This window comes from Mustela nivalis (assembly GCF_964662115.1).
Source record: "Mustela nivalis genome assembly, chromosome: 14".
In the NCBI taxonomy this organism is placed as follows: domain Eukaryota; kingdom Metazoa; phylum Chordata; class Mammalia; order Carnivora; family Mustelidae; genus Mustela; species Mustela nivalis.
This window is the reverse complement of record NC_139033.1, coordinates 16,558,745-16,578,442: the sequence shown is the minus strand read 5'-3', so window position 1 is coordinate 16,578,442 and position 19,698 is coordinate 16,558,745. Positions and strand designations below refer to the sequence as shown.

Below are 19,698 nucleotides of genomic sequence, written 5' to 3'. Positions count from 1 at the left end.
TATTCTTTACTTCGTTTTCTTCCTATAAAGGGTCTTGTCTTTTTCTTAAACTTACATTCATGTATCGAACGCCAGCATCAACAGGGAACGTTCTGGAAGGAGGACACACGGAGAAACCGTCTCCATTCCCCTTCCTTCTCTGTGGCCTGAAGGATCTGTGAGTCATGCCCTAAGTGAAGAGCAATGAGCACGGACTCAGAATCAGGCTCCCTAGGTCCCTAGCGCCGGATGTCCTGTCCCTCCTACTCCGCCTTCCTCCTGTGCTGTGATCTCTGCACCCAGAGGCCGTGAGCACCTGCCAGGAAAACTCAATCTCTCTCTCGGAACCCCAGGCAGCGGGTGCTGCAGACAGGTCCCCGGGATGGAAGCTCAACGCAGCTGGAGAGAGGCGTTCAGGAGGAAGAGAAGCAGAGGCAAAACCAAGAAGCCTATCAGCCCAGCCTGCTTGCCGCGGGGGCTTTCCCTACAACGTGGGATCAAGTGCCTTCAAACCCGCCATACCCGAGAAACACCCTCTTTCCTGCTTCACTGTGCTTCCTGTGTAACCCCGGCCTCAAGTTTCCTTCCACAAAAGACATGATTGTTTCTCTTAAAAAGAAAGAAAACAAAACAAAACAAAAAAATAAATAAGAAGAGGAAGCTGTGGGGGAAACATCTCCCCCATCATTAAGGAATTCTGACGTCAGGAGACGGTTTGGCGGGTTTATCCGCTTATGTAATAGTGGCAAAATGTGAGTCGGATCCCGGTTCACCCTGGAGCTGATCATCCTTTCTACCCACAACAGAGCAGAATCCTGGTCTGGCAAACTAGGTCAGAGATAGCTAAATATATGCTGCTAAGTATATCTTCATAACTAAACGCTGTATTTATATAAACACAATATATCCACATAAATACATAATATAAATTACCTATCAGCATGCCTTACGTATTTCTAACATACTTGTGAGGGTATATTTGGCGACTGTAATTAATCACCCTTTTTTGACACCTCGGAAAGATACTTTTAAAGGCAGCAGGTGCACGCGGCAACAAAACATCAAACAGAAGATGTTCCCCAACTCATCATTTCTCAGCCCCCTTCACACCGGCGGATATACATTTATCTCATTTCCACCTTTTAAATGTTTCATTGCGGTTCAATACATGTAACACACCACGTGCCATCTTGCCCACGTTTCGAGTGAACATTTGCAGCCAACACTACCTTCGTCCCCAGCACCCATTTCTTCTTGGCAAAGGTAGAGTGTCCCTGTGAAATACTACCTCCCCACTCGCACCCTGGCCCCCGACGCCCCCTGTGGAGCCTTCCGTCTCCATGTCGCCCACGACGGCAGGGACCTCATGGACATGGGGCCACACAGTCTGTCTTACCGCGACTGGTTTCCTTCATTCTGCATCTCGTCCTCCAGTTCACGCACCAAAACGGACGCAACCTTCACTGTGTTCACCTGCCGTGTTCACACGCCACACCTACGGTGTGATGCCTTGCTTGTTTGACTTAGCAATACTCCCTAGAGAGCTTTCCCGGTCAGGGGATACCCACGTAACTTATTTTATTTTTTTTTTTTAAATTTATTTATCAGAGAGAGAGGTGGGGGAGAGAGTGAGCACAGACAGACAGAGGCAGAGGGAGAAGCAGGCTCCCTGCCAAGCAAGGAGCCCGATGTGGGACTCGATCCCAGGACGCTGGGATCATGACCTGAGCCGAAGGCAGCTGCTTAACCAACTGAGCCACCCAGGTGTCCCCCCACGTAACTTATTTTAAATGGCTGTGTAATATTCCTGTTAACGGAGGTGCCAGACTTTATCTGACGGGTCGTTTCCAGCCCATTTCAGACCATGCCACAAGGACTGTCTGTGCGTACGTGCAAACCTATGCGTTCCTACAAGGGGACCTGCTGGGTTGTAGGTTTGGGGCCTTGAACATTTCGTACTATGGGACTGCTGTCCAAAGAGACTGTGCCAAGTTATGATCGCAATAGCGATATCCGAGACCATGCATTTCCCATATCCGTGGTTCCTTGCTGGCAGGAGCCCAGGCTTCAGACAAGTGACCAGCCTAACTCACAGTGACAATCAAGAAGGTAGTCATAAGCCCTGCCTCCTGGATGCAAGCCTGGTTAGCTAGGTGCCCCCCAAACCTAGGCTGGCCCTGGGACGGATTTTCCCAAAGAAGACGTGGTGTGCACACGCGCACACACACACACACACACGCACACATACATAGTCATGGTAAGAATAATAGTGAGGGAGAAAACTTTGGGAGGTGATGGGTCTGTCTGCTGTCTTGGCAGTGGTCATGGTTTCACGAGTGTGTACTTCACACTTGTCCAGTCGTACACATCATGTGTGGACAGCTTTTCCTGTGTCAGCCAAACCTCAATAAAGTGGCTTAGAAATGAAGGGAGACATTGTAGCTCCTGCTTTGTGCTCGGGGGAAAGCCAACCCCTGACTCCCCAGGGACCGTGGGGGGAACCGCCCACGGAGCCACAGGGAGCCTCACAGAGACCCGAGGCCCCTCACCGCTCTCGCCCCGGCACGCTCCGGGCTCCCAACAGCCGGCCCAGGTCAGCCAGCCGTGGCGCGGGCCCGTCTCGGATGCTACAGGTGCCAATGCCCTAGCGACAGCGTCAGCGGTACCCCCTGAGGCTCCCCCAAATTACAGAAAAACAGGGTTTGGAAATGACAAGTGGGGCTTCCTGTTGGGGAGCAGCAATTCACAAATCATTCAGAACAGAGCGGAATATGTATCAACGGCAGAAAAGGGACTCTGACCCCCCGTGGCACCAGCAAACCGGGACCGCTTTCCACGCTTTTTGCCCTTAGCACGTTCTCGCCTCAAGTACTTGTTTTCAGGGTCTCTGCTCGCCTGACCGATGGCACTACCATTGCTCACAAGCGATTCGTAATTAGAGACACAAAGTCCAACATGTTGTAAGTTAGTAGTATACGCCAGTTTAATTAGCCGTTTCCCTGTTGAGGAACATTTGGGTTGTTTGCCGTGTTTTACAAATAAAGCCTCGGGGAGCCAAGTCTCCACGTCTCCTCCGAATTGCCCAGTGTGACCGCTGGAGAGCAGAATGGTGGCCACCTACGGGCCGGACACTTACTTCAACACTGGACAGAAAACTCCAAGTTGCTTTCCATGGAGTCTGAACCCACTTCCAGGCCCACGTGGGGGTGCTGGGAGTCTGTTTTCCCCACACCTCCAACGGGAGAGAGATCATTAAAGGCTTGAACTGAACTGACCGGCCTGGTGAGAAACAGGACCTTGTGGTTTTGATGTACATGTGCCTGGTTCCCAGAGAAGCTGAGCACTTCTCCTGAACTTTGTTGTCCACCACGATTTCCTTTTCGGCAATTATCCTGTTCCCACTCTGTCCCTGTTTTCCGTTGGGTTCTTTCCCTTTTTTCTTATTCTTGAAACTACCTCATGTCTATTTACCTGGGTTGCAAATACCTTCGACCTCTTCTTTACACTCCTGGGTCTCCAGGGAAGCCCTGTGGTCCCTGCGGCCTGGGGTTGGGCAGCTCTAATCCTTGCCCCTCGGAGATCTGGGTCCCCGTGGGCCACACGTCTTCGTGGTCGATGAGCAAGCGCAGGGAGGAGGTGCGTGCGTGGGTCCACTCAGCTCCCAACGCCACGTCTGTACCTTTCCTCCGCGTGCAGAACCAGCCGCTCTACATCTCCCCCATTCATCTCTTCGGGAAAAGTGACTAAAACATCTGGTTCCTCCACGTCCTCCTGACTGTGTCCTTTATGACTTGGCCCCACACGGATCGCCCTGAAGCAGAGCCCCCTCGGGCTATCGCAGTAAAAAAAAAAGATGAGAAGTTGGGGAAATTGACATCAGCTGCCTTGCTCTGACATGCCCTCCAGCTGGGTCTCAAAAGCATCTGATATCCTGGCTGGCCCCTAGAACGGCCAACTTTGCATTTTTTTTTTTTTAAGATTTTTTTTTATTTATTTGTCAGAGAGAGAGAGGGAGAGAGAGCGAGCACAGGCAGACAGAATGGCAGGCAGAGGCAGAGGGAGAAGCAGGCTCCCTGCCGAGCAAGGAGCCCGATGTGGGACTCCACCCTAACCCCAGGACGCTGGGATCATGACCTGAGCCGAAGGCAGCTGCTCAACCAACTGAGTCACCCAGGCGTCCCCCAACTTTGCATTTTTGAAGACCCGGGGAAGAGGTTCGGGTCCGAGGAGCCTGGGATTTCTTTTTTCCTAACTGCCCTGGCGAGGGTCACCCCTCTTCAAAAGCAAAGTGAGCTAGGCACCATCCCACAAGCCACTGATGCAAAGTGCCTTTGCAAACACACCGAAGAGGGACTCGTCTCTCATGGCTGGAAGCAGCAGAAGGCTTCAAGGGGCCCCATCGCCCAGGCTGGCTGCACACTTGCTCCAGGACTGGCTGCGTTTTGGAAAGCTCTGTGATTTGCAATTTAAACGTTTCTTTTGTTGCAGAGCAGTTTAAAAAGAAAGAAAACAAACTTCAAGAATGGGGACCCCTACTGCACTGTGATGAGTCTGGAAGACCTACCCACTGGCCTGTCCACGCTGCTCACTTGCAATGCTTTTTACCTGCCCATCACCACACCCCCCCCCACCCCTGCCCTATCCCTGATGCGCCAGAGCCCGGATGACTTCCCTTTACACCTCGAGATCACCCTCCGCTTCTGGAGAGTAGAGGGTGTTTGCTGCAAACTACTGGTTCTCAACCAGGGGTTAGTTTGCCCTCACACCCAGGAAACCACTTGGTGACCTCCGGAGATATTTTTGGGGGTCACAACTGGGGCGGGGACGTGCTTTCCGCACTCCGTGGCTAGAGGCCAGGGATGCCGCCCCAAAGCCTACAAGACACATAACAGCTCCTCACAGCAAAGGATTATCCTTCCCAGGGTGTCAGGAGAGCCAGAGTCCACAAATGCTGCCATTGCGGGTGAATCCCGTAACCAAGCGTGGCAAGGGGTGCGGGCGAGGGGCGACCCTCCTGTTGGGAAGGGGGGGCACTCTCAGCCCCTGCCTCCAGCCCAGCGCAGCGCTGTCATGTGGGATGCTTCTCTGTTCTTTCCAACAGACTTCAGAAATCTAGAATTTTTTAAGGCAGAATGTGTTGATTTAAAAACCTTTGGGTGGAATTAATCAAATGCCTGACTCCCCAATCTGGACTGAGAGCTTGGGCTGCCTCTCGCGGGGCTCCGGGGAAGTCAGACACATCTGGGCCAGGACCTTCACATAGGTGACAGCCTTCCCCCAGGTCTCCCCAGTGTTACTGTGTTCTGCAGAGGAGAGAGCCGAGGCCTGTGGAGGTCAGTCCTCTGCACGTGCCTGCCGGCATCTTTCCTCACTGCTTGGAAGGCAGTGCTTGGCGGTCTCTGCCTGAGCCGTGGCCTTCTGCTGGCCTTCCCCTTCCTCTTCGCTGACATCTAAGCTGTACATCCAGCTCCGAACTAGTTACACTTCCTCCAGGAAGCCTTCCCTGACTGCACCCAGGCTGTCCTCATCTCCCGTTGGATTCGTGCAGCCCGGTGGATTGGACCAGGCATCCTGGTTGATTTTGGTCAGTACCATGCCACCTCAGCTCCCCAGTGACTAAGCCCTTTAAGGCAGGTGCTTGTCTCCTCATCCTCCCCTCCACCTGCCCTGCACGGACGGTGGCACCAATAGGAATGCATCGTTTCTCTCAGTGGGCTCCCTGGGTGTCGCTTTGGGCCAGGGATTCTGCCACCCAACACATTTAGGAAGCAAGAAGCTTCCTTGCTACAGGCCTTATCAGAGACTTGCCGTGTACTGTGCCCCGGGACGCTCCAAGAAAGGGGGTAAGAATTGCATGATTTTCCAAACTTCTGTGACTAGCGAACCAGGGGTCAAGGGGTTTGCTTGGAGGAGTGGGTCCGGCAAGAGGATTGTTCACGTCCTCTGGGCCCCAGCATTTTTGCATAAAGTGGCAGTTTCCCAGCACATTTTGGAGCAACAGGATGATCGATACATACTGAACGGGAGACATTTGAGTAGAAATGTTTCATTAATAAGATGAGCCAGGGTGTTTGCAGTGTGGGCAGAGCTGGGGAGGTTGGTGGAGCTGTGCAGGGAGGGAGGGGGTCCCTTCCTTGGCACTTGCTCTCCAGCCCACCAGCGGGCAGACCTACTCCAGGGGCTGAGGGAACCCCCCACTGCACCCACCCCCGATCTTACAAGCCGGTACCGCTCCCCACCTCCACGCAGGAAATGTTTTTCCCTTTGGCAGTGTTTCTCTCCTTGCTTGTTTGCTCAGAGCACCGGCATTCTACTGAAGAGACTCTGGGAAACTGATGTAATTTTTGGAAGGTGGGGTGATACGGGTACTCACCTAAACATAAAAATCCTCAGTACCTTCCGTTTGGAGTAAAGCTTTTAGTATTTGTTTTTACCTTTTGCTTTCCTAATTATAACTGTCTTTATTAGTTGTGTTTGTTTGTTTTTTCAGTAGACTCCGAACCCAGCGTGGGGCTCGAACTCATGACCCTGAGATCAAGAATCACATGTTCTACCAACCAAGCCAGCTGGGTGCCGTTTTTTTTTTTTTAAAAACACCTTACAGTTTCCCATCCAGATAAGCTTAATAGGAGGAAAGGATATACTTGGGAAAGAATTTGCATCGGATAAAATCATCGGATAAGAGGTAGGCTTAGAAGGGAGAGATGACTTTGGATGGTGGGGAAGAGAAAGGCGAGGGTGTCCTGGTGGGGAAGCAGCGTGGGCCAGGTTGTGAGTGGGCGTCCAGGAAGGCTGATCGGGTCGGGGACAGGCTAAGGGGAGGGTAAGTATTCCTGTTCACTGGCTGGCTGTGGCCGTCTGATGGGGGCCTGGGAGGTGGGGGCGAGACACGGCCATCAGACCCCAACACTTCCCGCGGAGGGCTGTGTGTCCTGTACTGAGATGCTGGCAAGTGAGGCGGCCTGGGGTTGGGAGGTGGAGGAATGCAGCTTGTCTGGCTTCGAGGCATGACCTACATTCTCATTTCAAATGCGTCCTTCTGTTCATACAAAAGAGAAGGATTAAGAGGAAAGCTCTCTTGGGGCATCAGTGAGGAGGAGGGGAAGCTTTTAGGATCGCAGGGTTCCGCCGGCGTGGAGAGAAGTGGGCTTCAGACCAAGCGTTTAATTGCATTTACTTGTATGTTTCCCTTCTATTCATGGCGAACGGTACCGGGCTTTTCATATCCAGTAATGGCAAAGTTTTCCCGTTTGAAACAAATTTGTTTAAGTAGCAAAAAAGATGAGTTGACTTTAATATAAAACACTAAATAGTCATAGTACTTCTAATCTGTGGATCCGGTAAAAATTGTGAACGGTATTTAGGGAACTCGGCCTCAGGTATTGGAGGCCCCCGCGCCCCCCCCCCCCGTGCCCCGTACCCCTGGACCTGTGTGAGGTCAGCCGGGAGGGAGGCGGGGCTCCAAGGCTTCCAACAAGGCAGTGAGGACTGGCCCCGTGCAGAGAGCCGCTCTGCGGGAGGAGGGAGGCTCATCGCATACCCTAGGGGAAGTCAAGGCAACATCTCTCTTTGTAACCCCAAGATGAGATCATAAAACTTTTAAAAGATCAATTGCTGCTTCAGAGGGGAAAGGCCTGAGTGGAGATCTGAGTTAATAAGAACAGAGTGCAAGGTTCCCGGAGGCGTGGTCCAATCCCTTTATGGGCCAATTACTTCACAGGAGGCACGCTTCCAGGGCTTGGGAACCCGTGCTCATCTAAGAGCTCAGTGCATCAGTTCACGGAAACACGGCTTTGGTTCCAACAGACGCCTGGGAGAAAGAACCCTGCTGGGGGGCGGGCGCGTCCTCTGGTGTCTCCCATTCCACAGGGGGCCAAAGGCCACAACCTCTGGATAAACATGGCGGTGGACCCCATCTTCATCTGCCAGGTTTTTCTCCCCGCGAAAAGAAGCCGTAAAGAATGGGCTTAGGAGCCCAGGTCTGTGTGGCTGATGGATACAGATGGGACGGTCTGTCTACACTATGGGACATTCCTCGGCTGTGAGAAAGGAGGAAATCCTGCCATTTAGGACAACACCAGGACCCGAGGGCCTTACGCTAAGGGGCGTAAGTCAGACAGAGGAAGGCAGATACTGTATGATACCACTTAGATGTAAAATGTGAGAAAAACAGAGTAGCGTGGTGGTTGCCGGGGGCTGGGCAGGGATGGCGAGACGCGGGTCCCAGGGTACAGACTTCCAGTTCTCAGAAGAATTCATCCCGAGGGCGTGACGTAGTGTGGTGGGTATGGTTACGAATACCGTGGTGGCAGGTGACCGTCCTCTGTGTCAACCCACATCACGGCTGCCCGGCCCACTGTTTACCCGCTGACCCCCTCGGAAAGGGGCTGTAGGCACACGCGTCTCCAGGGACAAGTCGGACACTGCTCATGGCGGGGCTTAAAATAATAAACAGTGGTAAGGACCACGGGGGAACGCGTGCTCTGCCTGAACTGGCCCGACCCGGTGTCAGAGGGACACGCGGTCCGGTTTCGGCGGTGTGGTCTGCTTTCTGTTCACGCATCCGCTGAGGCATCCACTAGGGTCACACATGCCCACACATGCTTTTACTTCACTTCACCCCCCACTCCCCCGGGTCTTTCACGATTTGGGCAGCAGACGGCACGCTATCAAGGTTCTGTTTGAGGCAGCTTGTGTAAGCGACCCTCCTTTAACGGGAGACCATGAAAAATTCACCCAGGCCCGACCTAAGTTTTCATGGAAACAATGTGACCCCTTGAGTACTCTGACCCTCCGCAGAAGGCTGCCGACTGTCCTGATTCCCCGAATCGCCTGTCAGGTTTTACTACCGTCTGCTCGAGCCGCGTCGGGGTGGGCTCGCCTGGGGTCCCGCAGCTAATGAAACGCGGGCGGCACACATGGAAACCGTAACTCGTGCTTCTGTTTTCCTTCCATCCGCCGCCCCCCCACCCCCGCTCTTCCCTTTGCTCCTTGGGCGGAAAACCCTCCAACCCGTGCTTCTCGTGCGTGCGTTCTTGGGAAACAGACACCCATGCCCTCCGGCACCTTTGTTAAGGAAGGAGGAAGCACTTTCTCTGTTCCTCCCCGTTTCGGAGGTCAGGAGCGGTTCCTGGCACCCGCTGCTGAGAGGCAGGCGCGGAGCTTTGCTGAGGCGCGGAGGCTGCAAAGGAAGCAGGTCCCCAACCCCACGACAGGCTTGTCCCGACTGATGACATCACACATGGTCCCTACTCACCCCCGTGACCTTGATACCCTCCTGTCTGTCTGTCTGTCCCTCTGCTGGGAACGCTCTTCCCCCACCAGGCCGGGAGGCTCATTCTGGATTCTTCCGGGGGTCAGATGGGACCTTCTCCAAGGGGACCCGCCTTACCGGCCCGGCCATGCTCTGCCTCAGTATCCCTCATCCTGCCTACCTCCTCCTGGCACGGCTCACGCTGACGGTCCTCTCTGCGCGTTCTAGTCCCTCTCCTCTGTCCTCCCTGGACGGTGAGCCACCAGAGAGAAAGGTCTCGGTGTCCCCGGTGCACTCCGGCCTGGGTGGGGAGTGTCTGGTGCAGAGAGAAGCGTCCGGAGGCATAGGTGATAAAGAGGGTCTTGAAATTACCCCCTGCGGTAGTGTGCACGGAGTCACGCCCCGGAGCAATTCCTTCCAGCCCTCCCCTTGACTGTGTTTTCTCAGGCAGACCGTCTCCGTGTCCCAGAGAGACGCGCTTTCGTGTCTCGCAGCTGGGAGACGTGCTGGCCACCTGGGGCTGCGGGAAGCCTGAACGGCCCATTGGGCCACTCCCAGCAGAGGTCCCGAGTTACAAAGCATCTGTTTCATGTCCTACTCAGTCTCCGGCCTTGACCCCGCTTTCCTGCCATCACCGTGCCCTGTGAGTGTCCCCAGAAGGCACCGGACTGCGGGCTGGGCTGCCTGGCGCTGAAGTCTCCACTCGGGGCTCACCAGCTGTGCAAACCGGGCAGTTTCTTCATCTCTGTGTGCTTTGGGGTCCCGTCTGTGGACCACACACGATCAGCACAGCAGCTATGTGGTGGGGACACGGACATTCAAGGGTGGTGTATAAAGGACTTGGAGAAACGCCTGGTGCGTGGCGAGCTCCGTCAAAGGGTGTGCTCGCCTGTTTGCTGGAGATTTGCCTTGGTTTCCTATGATATTCTACATCACTAAAACCACTTTGTAGAAGAGGGTGTGAGCGTGAATAATGGAGCTGCTGAGGAGAAGCCAGAAGCCACACCCTAGATGGTTTGTTTTTCTTCCCTTTCATACACTGGGACGCGGGAACCACCACCTTCCAGGAACGGCTCCACTAGAGGTCTTCATCGTGACCTGAGAGGCATTTGGTCTGCCACTGCGAAGATTCACCGTTCTCCAGGCTGCAGCATGGCGTTAGTAAGGGATGTGTCTGGAAGGACACGAAGCACCCACACGTCCCCAGCATCACTTTCCCCTAAATCCGACCCCTCCTGACACGTCCGTGCCTGTGGTCTCAGCCTGGGACTGGCTGTGTGATCGACGGTGGTGCCTGCTTCTTTTACCTCCGGGTTCTTCCCATCCCTGCCGCCCTGTGCACACGATGTAGACGCGGTCCCGAGGGGCGGTGTGGGCGTGACACCAGGGTGGCCCGTCCAAGCAAGACACATCCACAAGGTGCCAAGTTTGGGTCACACACAGGTGCTCAGCCTGGGACCAAAAGGGGCCTCGGAGCTTTGGCCTGGCCACTTGAATACAGCTTCTCTCTGTGGCTGGACTGGCCCCTGTCGTGTGACAGCATGAAAGTGAGAAAGACTCCAGCAGAGGGGAGCCGTGATAAACCCCAACACCTTCAAACTGAGGACACTGTTTTCGGTTGACATTGGCCAACCCTCTTGTGTGGACGTGAGTTGACGCCTAGCGTTCTGCTTCCCTCTTTCTCTTTTTTCTCAATTCAGTTTGGGGTGGCTCTTCTTTCTTGAATACAAAGAACACTTTTGGTAAAGCCAGCTCTGGGTGGACCATTCCCCGAAGGAGTCATTACATGGTTCTGACGTGGGGAAGGGTCTCAGAACACGAGTCCCACTTGAGTCTCCCCGAGAAGATCTGGAACAGGGACCGGATGTCTTCTGCAGGGTCAGCGAACTGAATTTGCTCTTCCAGTGATGCACCCATCCGCTACATGCCCCGTCCAGAACAGCGTCTCATTGTTCTCCTTGAAACCCCCCAAAGAGCAGGGACCCCGATAATAAATACTTATACTTAATGCATGCTGGGCAATGGTATATAAACTCTAACATTGAATTCTCAAAATGACTATAGGAAGGGGTGTCTGGGGGGCTCAAGTTGGTGAGTTGTCTTCCTTCTGGGGCTCCAGTCGTGATGCTGGGGTCCTGGGATCGAGCCCCGCATTGGGCTCCCTGCTCAGCGGGCAGCCTGCTTCTTCCTCTCCCTGACGCTCCCCTTGCTCGTGCGTGGGCACTCACTCTCTCTCTCTCTTGCAAAAATAAATAAACAAGAATCTTAAAAAAAACCAACTGTAGGAGGGAGTGTACTCATTGTCATCCCTGTTTTGCAGAGGAGAAAACCAAGACACAGAGAAGTTCAGAAACTTGCCCAAGTCTCATCAGGAAGTCGAGGTGTTGAAAACCACTGGGAGTCTTATTTCTGGGTCCCCACTCAGAAGCATCCCATGGTATCACCAACAGGACCCAGCAGCCCAGCTGGTGGTGCGGCTGTTTATGTCTCCCTACTCTGCTAGCGGAAGGTCCAGGGACAGACATCACCGTCATGCGGAAACAGCAGTCTATTTCCGTTCATCCTCAGAAATCATTTTCTAGTTTTTGTTTGTTTGTGTTTGTTTTGTTTTTGTGGGAGCCTGATATGCCCTAGCCCAGGGATAGCAAAGGTGAGCACCAGCGTACCAGATCGGTGGGTTGCAATCAAGGTTGCAGGTTGCAAGGTACAGGTTGACCCAACCCAACACAGTTAAAAAAAAAAACGAGGAAAGAGACAATGTGTTCAGGTCCCAAAAGCCAGGAAGTTCCTTAGGAAAAACTGCCCCAAGCAACACGGTTGTTGGAAATATGCATCAGTCATCGTTCTGAGCACTAGACCCCTGCTCTTACTCAACCTTGTCTCGCAGCCTTTTTAAACTGAACGCCGACAATGCAGGGAGTCAGAGTCAAAGATCAGAGTCAGATCAGAGTCCGAGTCAAAGATCAGAGGTGGTTGTCGATGTCTTTAAAACTTTTATCTACTCGAGTTATGCTTCAGCACTGACCTTCACACGGTTCTTAGGGGTCAGTCAAACCATGGCCAAAGTTTTGTGCTCAGTCTCACAAAGAGGAATCCCCAAAGAGGAGATGTGTTTCTTGGAAAGAACAGAGGATTCCGAGGCAGAATATAATTTGCTGCTCTCACCCTGCCGGATGCTGTTGGACCGATTCCTTCAAATATCTTTGAATCTCAGTTTCTTCCCCTGTAACAAGAAGACGATAGCCAGGACCCTATTCGACCCTCAATGGTTTGCCGTCACAATCAGATTCAATTTATCCGTCAAGATGTTGTTGCAAATGATCGGGCTCCAGGAAGTCACGGGGACTTCTAGGTCTTACAATTTACATACTCTTATCCAGTATCATTTTTAATCTGAGCAGTTTGTACGGATAATCCTGGAGTGGATAAGAGAACTCCATGTGAGGGATCTACCACCAGGCAAGAAATTAACTCCAAACTCAGTGGCTTACACAGACCTCGGTAGACAGCAGCTGCCTCAGAACCTCAAACATGAGACGGAGGAGAAAGCGACTTCCGTCTTGCTCCGTCGGGGATCGGGGAGGGTCTCTGTCCCAGCCGCAGATCCTTCGGCCTGAGCTGATCTGTACCTGTGTGGTGACCACCGTCTGTGCAGAAATGTGAGCATATTCAGGTGACTTGGCTTCTGTCTTTAATGTGAGCCTCGGCACTTCCTTGCAAGGTGGAGAATTAAAGGCATGATGGATAAGGCGTCTGTGCCGTTTAGCCTAGTTCGTACACTGTTGGCGAGGAAACGCTGTACCTGAGACGGAACGAGTAGGGAATAATACGGACCACTTAGGAAGAATTAATGTGACGTGGGAAACGGAAAGGAAAAACGTATGAGGTTGCCCGGGAAAGGCCGGCAGAACAGCCCGTAGAAGAGCCTGTTGCCGGGTCTTTGAGAAGAGGACCCAGGCAGGGGTCTGAAGGACTCATCTGAAGCCATTAGGATAATCTCTCGGGGCTAAGAGGCTGCCTCTCTTCCGCACTCTTGTTTTGTTTTTTCCCCTCCAAGACCTATTGCCGCCTTTCCTCCTGAGCAAAGACCTCAAGTGTCCGGCTGACTGGAGGACCTGGGCTGCCATCTCTGAAAGTGTGTGCTCGTCCACGGGAAGGCGGCGGAGGAGAGGGGAGAAGGGCCTGCACGTGCGGAGGCGCGGGCTGGAAGCCGTTGCTGGCCGATGCATTCCTCTCCCCTCGCCTTGGCCTCTATACTAGCTGCTTGCGTCCTCTCGGACCACCCCACATGGGTTTTCCATATATTCACCGATGATATTGTTTACAGAGATGCGCCAAAGAGTTTAAAGCCTTCCCGTTGTTCTTCAGGTACAGCAGGAGCCACGTCTCCGTGGGCGGGCATCCCCCGGTCTCCCTCATCTCCTCCTTCCGTGGGCCGGGCTGCCGTGGGCCGGGGCGCCATCTTGGATCCTGCCGGGGAGGGCACCCCCGGTGGTACCGGCGCTGGAGACAAGGGTCCTGGGCTTTCGAAGGCCACGCAGAGCAGAGGCACCCAACCTTCCCAGACCCCTCCATGACTGAAAAATACTCTTTAACGTCCTTGGCCTTAAACAAGGTTCCTTATCAAAGCAACTGACCCACAGCCTAAGCAATGCATGGTCTGATGATGAGTTCTCTCATACCACACGCCTCTCCACGGTGTCTGCCAGGGTTGTGACGAGGTATTTCCTGGCCTACTTATGGTTGACTTCCTTTTTCAACCTTTCAAGCACACGGTGAGTCCCGTGAGGTCAGGGTCCATAGTTGTCTTCTGAGCCCTAATATTCTCGGTGCCTGTAGGACCGTCAGTAACTATTTGATCGCTGAGTACAAATACATAAAAATTCGGGTTAACACTCAGACACCCTCCAGTCAGGCTTGGGTAGTCAGAGGCCTCCTTTCCGTGAGGGCTGAACAGGGATTCAGAAGGCAACAGCAGAGGACTCTCTACTTCCCATGCTCTGGGGGAACAGCCGGAGCCCTCCTGCTCCCCGCAGGTCTCTGAGCTAGAATATGAAGCTGAGCCGTATTTCCTCCTGACCAGCAAGTTTCAGGCTTGGGCAAAGCTATGAAGTTCTTGTCAACTGGAAAGCCATCGCACGAAGATGTCTGTTTGTGAGGCAGTGCTTAGCTCAACGCTGGCATGTACAAACAGCTTCATGAATTCCTCACTGGGTGAATGCCACGTCCCCTGTCCAGCCCTGGAGAGGATGAGAACCAGAGGGGACGGCAGGCGTGGGGGAAGCAGCATTGGAGCATGAGAGCGGCTGGGTCTCTGCTGGGTGCAGCTCCCAAAGCCTGGGACACCCCCCAGCCCCCTGACACCACTGACTCCCAGAATGCCATCCTTCAAGTACATGCAAACTCCTTGAACACATGTCTTTGTCTGCTCAATGGGGCAACATACTCTAACTCAACGTAGCGTAACAAGCATCGTTCAATTACCCGGTCATTCAGCAAATAACCTTCACCTTCTTAACACAGGACCTTGTGATCTTGACTCCTCATCCAAACCACGGACAAGTCAACCCCAGTCTACCTACAGCTGCGAAGGCCATTCATGTCTTTGGTCACTCAGTATTTCAGACCCTTGTCTGTGCCAGGAACTGATCTAGAAAAGAATACAGAGGTGAAGACTATGGCCAGGTCCCTCACGCTGTCTACATTCTTGTGCAGAGGGACAGATGGTAAATGAATGAGGACATTTCAAGGCTGGTGGGTTATAGGAGGAAAAGTCAATCAGGTGATCGGTGTGCAAGGTCACAGATGGCCTCTCTGAGAATACGACATCTCAGCTAAGACCTAAAGATTAGAATGATCAACTCACACAAAGAGTCCAGTCAGAGGAATTGGCAGGTGCAAAGGCCCTGTGGCAGGACAAGTTTGGCTCATAAGGGACAGGCTTCCCAGAGGCCAGGGTAAAGGGAGATGGGTGACTGATGAGAGAAGCATGGAGGTCACATTCAAGAGCTGGGGTTTTATTCCTGGTGTGGTGGGAGGCCCTGAAGGTTGAGACCAAGAGAGAGTTGCATGATCTGATTATGCTTTAAAGGGAATACAGTACTCGGGCCATTTTGAGAAGAATGGATGGCAAGAGTACCGACAGTGAGCTCAGCTTAGGGGAGAATTTCCAGGGGACCTAACCAGGGTCCTTGCAAGGCCTGGGTTTACAAACGGCTGGTGTTCATGGGCAGAGGCACCGCACGCCCAAGGGAGATGTTCCAGAAACATGGCTCCACGGCCACAGACACCACTCCAGAGCTTCCCAGGAGGGACCGGGGGGACTGGGACCAACCCCCTAAAAGTCCACACCATGACTCCCACGTTAAGGGCTGCTTTGGGGCAATTTGCTAGCGACGTCACTTGCGAGGAAACACAATCAGAGCATCAAGAGGTCCAAGGCTTGTCAGCAACGTGTGGGCGAGGGGGATGGCGGCGGGAGTCGGTGCAGGCTCGCACGTCAGTGTCCTCATTTACCCGCGCTCGCGCCATTCTGCTCGGCACATCTCCAGAATCTCTCCCACACACAGAGTCACAAAAGTGCAAGACGGTGTTTGCACACGGTGGATCAAAGTAGCGTCTCCAGGCAGAGGACAGAACCCGCTCAAGGCCAGTGAACGGCGCTGCTTTAGACAATCGATGCTTTATGCCATCATAAGCAAATGCTTTTAAGAGGATGGGGAAGAACTTCACGGACGGATGTGGAGGAATTACAAGACGGGTGGGTGGCTGGAAGAAAGAAGCAATGCTGTTTAACGTTGAAGGGGGGAAGAAATTGTGCGTGCGTGCATGAGTGTGTGCGTGTGCGTGCATGCGTGTGTGCGTATGTGCTTTCACATGCCAAGAATGTCTTTGGAAAGGGGATGATAAAGGGCCGATGCTGGTGAGCTGCAGGAAGGGAGCTGGGTAAGTGGAGGGCAGGGGTAGACCTCTACACGTGGGCCTGTCCACATTTGGAGTTTGGAGCTCTGTAAACACATCACCTTCCTTCCTGCACTCCTCCAGAAGAAAATAAATTAATAGCCCAAAAAAATAAAAGCAGAAGGGGAAAATGTGCCTCCGTAAAATGACGAATTACAAGGAGCCTTCAACCTTTGGCTTGGCGTATTTGCCTCCCACCGCCAGGGGCCTGGAGGCTACCTCGGTCCCTCCAGCACCCGTCTCCACCGTCCCTTACATGCTGGGGCTGCACGGAGGACGGGAGCCAAGTGCAGAGCCAACCAGCTGCCCAAACTCCAGGGAGTGAGTAAGCCCAGAGGACTGGCAGGGGGGCAAGGAGGAAGGGGAGCAGGACCGCCGGTGCGATGTTGGGGACAAAGTCCCGGCCAGCAGGACAGTGTGGCTCCACGACTGACCCGTGTCACCACGGGATAGAGTGCTGTTCCTTGTCACAGTTACAACGCCAAGAAGTCAGAGCCACGGCGTGAGAATGTCAGCGAAGCTTCACTCCGTGGGGAACAGGAGAACGAACAGTCTTTCTGGACGTTGGCTATAGACTGACGTCTTCAATACCCACGAGCTCAACACCCTAATAAATATTGTTATTTTTCCTCTCATTTTCACATGAGACCCAAAGAAACAGACTCATTTGCACAAAACCACACAGGTCCCAAGGATAAGAGCTGAGACGGGGACCACGTTGCCTGGTGGGCTCCCGAGGCCGTACTATTGTCCTGGAGCCATTTTCCTTCATGGGTTTCTTGGACAAAATGTCTCATTTTGCACAAATTGACTCATTTGCACAAAATGTCCAACACTGCGAAGCCTCTTCCAGGTGCCATCCATGGTTTTAACTCCCAGTGTCTCCTCTTTTTCTATAGAAGCTGATCTCCTCTGGGGGGCTGGCTCCCTCCACTGGAGGCAGGCTCGATGGAATGGAAATGCACGGATGTCGGACTCCCCAGCCTTTCACCGTGGGATGGAGGAACCCAACAGCCATTGCAAACGTCAGAGCAATGTTCAAGGCCAAAGCCAGCCCTTGAGTCTCTAGGAACATCTCCTCTTCTCTCGAGCCTCTCAAAACTTCTTCTCTTCCTGCTCACCCACCCCCAGGGGCTTCCAGCACATTCTCTTGGGAGAGTTCAGTTTCTATAAATGCCAGAACACACCAAGAACCTCAACCACGTTGGGCTTTAGCCTTCGGCGCAGGCTGAGTGCGGGAGAGAAGGCAGCATTCTAAGGAGAAGACACACAGTGTTCGCATCAAGAAATTCTCCTGCCACAGTGCAGATTTCAGACGTGAGCCTGTCGGGCCTGTAGAGTGGGCTGTGTGGGGACATGTCTGACTTCTTCCTCTGGGGACCCGGAGCTCACGCCTATGTCACCGACTGGGATATCTTCATTTGTGGCAATCTGTCTGGTGTATTTTCTGCGGTATCTTCAAATCTCTCTTCGAGGGAAGGCTCGGTCTGGGCAATTTCCTTCATAGAAAAGCAGATTATCTTGGTGTTCCATTCCCCTAAGCTCGCTGGGACTGTTTACACGAAGCAGAGATGAGAACACTCCTATTCCGGGATTCTCCAAAAACAAACAGCCGAACATGGTCACAAATACAAGGTCTGCAATCGAGAGTGCGTAGACGAACGCTGAGGGGTATTCTAGTCACTGTTTTCTGTGACTTTTGCTTTTTGAAATGCTTCCGTCCTTTTATGACCTGCCTGATTGACTTGTGTCCCCTGGGGCTGAGCCGAAGCCCAACGGGCTTGGGGGGTGCTCAGGGGTTGCTGTTCCGGGGTGGGGGCATCAGCTGGTGGTCCAGGGATGTGCACGGACCCAGAGAACGTCGCCAGTGTAGACTAGCTAGAGAACGCCGCTGACCTGCCCCCCTGTAGGACAGAAGCTAGGCGACGGGGGCAGCAGGGTTGAGGGACACCTGGCGCACGGACAGGTATCCTGCAGGGCTGCCGCCTAAGAGAGCTGGCGGCGAACAAGAATAAGGAACCAGAGGATGGATGTGTGTCTACAACATCTGCTGGAAACACGGGAGTCTGTGTGCCTCATCTTCAGGCGGGAGCCCGTGGGGAAAATGGGGGAAGCTGAATGTCACACAGGGTGGGCCTCACTTCCATGTCTTTCTAAAAGGTTCCTCTTCCAGGATCCGCACGGTGATTTTTACAAATCAGAGCTGATCTTTGCAAACTGGGAGATGTCACACGGCAGTCTGGAGTTTCAGCTTTGCTAGAGAAACCTGGAGACTGGGCAACGTGGGGACTGCCTTTCCCCCCAGAAAGGCTCCAGAGGGAGGAGTGGGCACTCTCAGCAGGCAGGTGCTCTCTGTCCTACGCTCCATCCAGCTCTCCCCGCACGCAGGGCCACCCCCTCCCTTCCCCTCTCTGGCTCCTTCTGGTCTGCAGCCCACGCAGATGCCCCCGCCTTTGCTTCGCCACGTGGCCAGCCTCGCAGCCTGCAGCGGCTGAACTGAGCCCCCACATCTGCAGCCTATGTTTGCAAATCTCTAGAGGGCCCTGCCATCTCCCAGAAAGTGGGGGGCCCAGGGAGGGGCCGTAGAGACCTAAAGATGGGCACTACTGGTTTATTTCTATGAAAAAGTTAGCAACCACAATGCCCGGCGGCAGCAAACTAAGTAAATTAAGATTCTTGCACTTAATAACTTGCTAGTCAGCCACGTAAATTACCAAGTTTGGGGCAGGCGCTTTGGCAGTGTTACTTTACAAAAGGAGACACATCACGGTCTGGTCTCAGCTGTATACAAATACACGCACAGTAACGGTGACCGTGAGCATAAGGTGTGCAATCCCTGTTTACGGAGGCGTTTTTGAACATGTTTTTCCGAGGCTGAAAGGGACATATGGGCATGGAAGAAAGTAAGGCTAATCCAAAGAGAAAGAAGCAACATAACGTCTCAGTTTGGAGCTAGTGAGTCTTTCACACCAGCCGAGCGTTTACTCGCTATGGCTGACGCCGGCAACACAGTTTGCATGCTGGAACTGCGGCTGTCCATGCTCACTTTAATTCGTGCAACAGACACGAGCGTTTTCCATTTATTTATAGACATGCGAATTATTTCAAAACTTTTTTCTCATTTGCACAAATATTCAGTCGGACACTTCCTCCCTCTGCCTTCATTTCTTTGCTTCACCGGCCCAGTGGCGTGCTGACTCCGTTCAAGAAATCACGAGAAAGATTTACTGAAATATACAGTGTGTACAAAGCATTCTGTGAAACAGAAGTACACGGAGTATAGTGTTTATGCTCTCAAGAGTGACGAAGGATACAGAGTATTATGGCTACTTAGAGTTTCATTTTTAAGATACTATGTTTGCTTCCTGGGAGACATTAGAACAGCAATATTTTAATAATAAAGCCCAATAGGAAAATTTTTAAATGTCCAAGCGAAGTAATTTGAGTGAAGGTGTGCTGTACACACCAGCACGGGGTATGACGCGCTGTGGAGAGTCGCTTAGGTG

The 19,698-nt window shown here is 53.0% G+C and overlaps 1 protein-coding gene and 1 long non-coding RNA gene across 2 annotated transcripts in view; one reads left to right on the top strand and one right to left on the bottom strand.

Moving 5' to 3' along the window:
* Positions 1-19,698, bottom strand: part of TMEM132C (transmembrane protein 132C) — a 290,751-nt gene that overhangs the window by 76,968 nt on the left and 194,085 nt on the right. The gene's annotated exons all lie outside the window — the stretch shown is intronic.
* On the top strand, positions 5,580-6,540 carry LOC309848378. Its single transcript, XR_014303004.1, has 2 exons — positions 5,580-5,822; positions 6,470-6,540. It is a non-coding gene; the product is annotated as an uncharacterized lncRNA (long non-coding RNA).